This window comes from Dermacentor silvarum, chromosome 4, assembly GCF_013339745.2.
Source record: "Dermacentor silvarum isolate Dsil-2018 chromosome 4, BIME_Dsil_1.4, whole genome shotgun sequence".
NCBI classification, from domain to species: Eukaryota; Metazoa; Arthropoda; class Arachnida; order Ixodida; family Ixodidae; genus Dermacentor; species Dermacentor silvarum.
The window spans coordinates 147,402,825-147,404,663 of record NC_051157.2 but is presented as its reverse complement, the minus strand read 5'-3'; the positions used below and the strand labels follow the sequence as shown (position 1 = coordinate 147,404,663).

The 1,839-nt window shown below is 50.8% G+C and overlaps 1 non-coding gene across 1 annotated transcript; it reads right to left on the bottom strand.

The window, feature by feature from the left end:
• Positions 1–1,426: 1,426 nt before the first annotated feature.
• On the bottom strand, positions 1,427–1,500 carry Trnar-ccu (transfer RNA arginine (anticodon CCU)). Its single transcript has one exon. It is a non-coding gene; the product is annotated as a tRNA-Arg (tRNA).
• Between the last annotated feature and the right edge of the window lie 339 nt (positions 1,501–1,839).

The following is a 1,839-nucleotide window of genomic DNA, read 5'->3' as shown; positions in this document are numbered from 1 at the left end:
CGGCCACGCGGGAGTCTTCAAGACCTACGAAAGACTTCGACACCGCTATTACTGGCGGGGAATGTACAATTTCGTTCGCAACTTCGTCCGCTCTTGTCATGAGTGCCAACGTCGCAAAGCGCCACCGCACAACTCCGCCGGTGAACTCCAGCCCTTACAATGCCCACCCCGACCCTTTGATCGCGTGGGCATAGATCTCTACGGGCCACTTCCGTTGACTCCTACCGGCAACAGGTGGATCATCGTTGCGGTAGACCACTTAACACGTTATGCGGAGACTGCTGCTCTACCAAATGCTACAGCGCAGGAGGTTGCCAATTTCATACTACGCCGTTTTCTCCTTCGTCATGGAGGTCCACGTGAACTTTTGAGCGACAGAGGCCGCACCTTCTTATCTGAAGTCATCGAACAACTTCTTGCTGCATGCGCTATTGTTCATCGTAAATGCACTGCCTATCACCCACAGACTAACGGTACCACGGAACGCTTCAACCGAACTCTTGGTGACATGCTCGCCATGTACGTCTCACCTGATCACTCTAATTGGGACCTAGTTCTTCCGTTTGTCACCTACGCCTACAACACCGCGACTCAGGCCACTACCGGATTCTCACCCTTTTACCTTCTTTACGGCCGTCATCCTTCGCACACAATCGACACCATTCTGCCCTACCGGCCGGACCCATCCGAATGCCTGCCGATCTCGGAAGCAGCCAGACACGCCGAAGAATGTCGCCAGCTGGCCCGCCAATTCACCTCAGACGACCAGAACCGTCAAAAAGCCGTTCACGACGCCCAGAACTCGACTCCCAATTTTCTCCCGGGCGCCCTCGTCTGGTTGATAGTGCCACACCACACGCCTGGGCTCGCTTCCAAACTCCTTCCGAAGTACGACGGGCCATACCGCGTTCTCGAGAGAACATCACCCGTTAATTACCTGGTTGAGCCGCTCACGCCGCCGTCCGACATGCGACGTCGGAACCGTGAAGTCGTTCACGTTCAGCGCCTCAAGCCGTATCACCTTTCTATCGTCCTTCCGGACAACTAAGTCGCCAGGATGGCTCCTTTATTTCCGCGGGGCCCTTGTAAGGAAGATGACGAACGTCGACGCAGAGTCAGCAGCATCGGCAGCATCAAGCGCGCAGCAGAAGCTCGAGCGAGAGGACTGGGCTCGGTGCATCCTACGACCCGCTGTCGCTACGAACCCCAATAAATCCCCTTTATAATATATATATATATATATATATATATATGTATATATATATGAACGAGAAGGAAGGGAACCGAGGGGCCCGAATTTTATTAATCATATCATAAGAAGCCAACAAACAATGACACCAAGGACAACCTAGGGGAAATCACTTGAACTTACTAATTCAATTAAAGAAAATGATAAATTAACAGATATAAAGTGGATGAAAAACAACTGCCCGCAGGTGGGGAACGAACCCACGCCTTCGCATTAGGCGTGCGATGCTCTCACCACTGAGCTACCGCGGAGCCGTTTTCCCATCCACTTTCTGGGGTATTTATGTTTTACAACTAGAACTCACCCTGGGAGTGTTAGCCAGCGCCACCACTCACAAACCTAGGGGCGGATGTGGAACATCCTTTCTGCCGCAGACGTCACGAGCACGTGGTCTTTTTGGGTGATGGCAATATATATATATATATATATATATATATATATATATATATATATATCATCATCATCATCAGCCTATATCTTTATGTCCACTGCAGGACGAAGGCCTCTCCCTGCGATCTTCAATTACCCCTGTCTTGCGCTAGCGTATTCCAACTTGCGCCTGCAAATTTCCTAACTTCATCATCCCATCT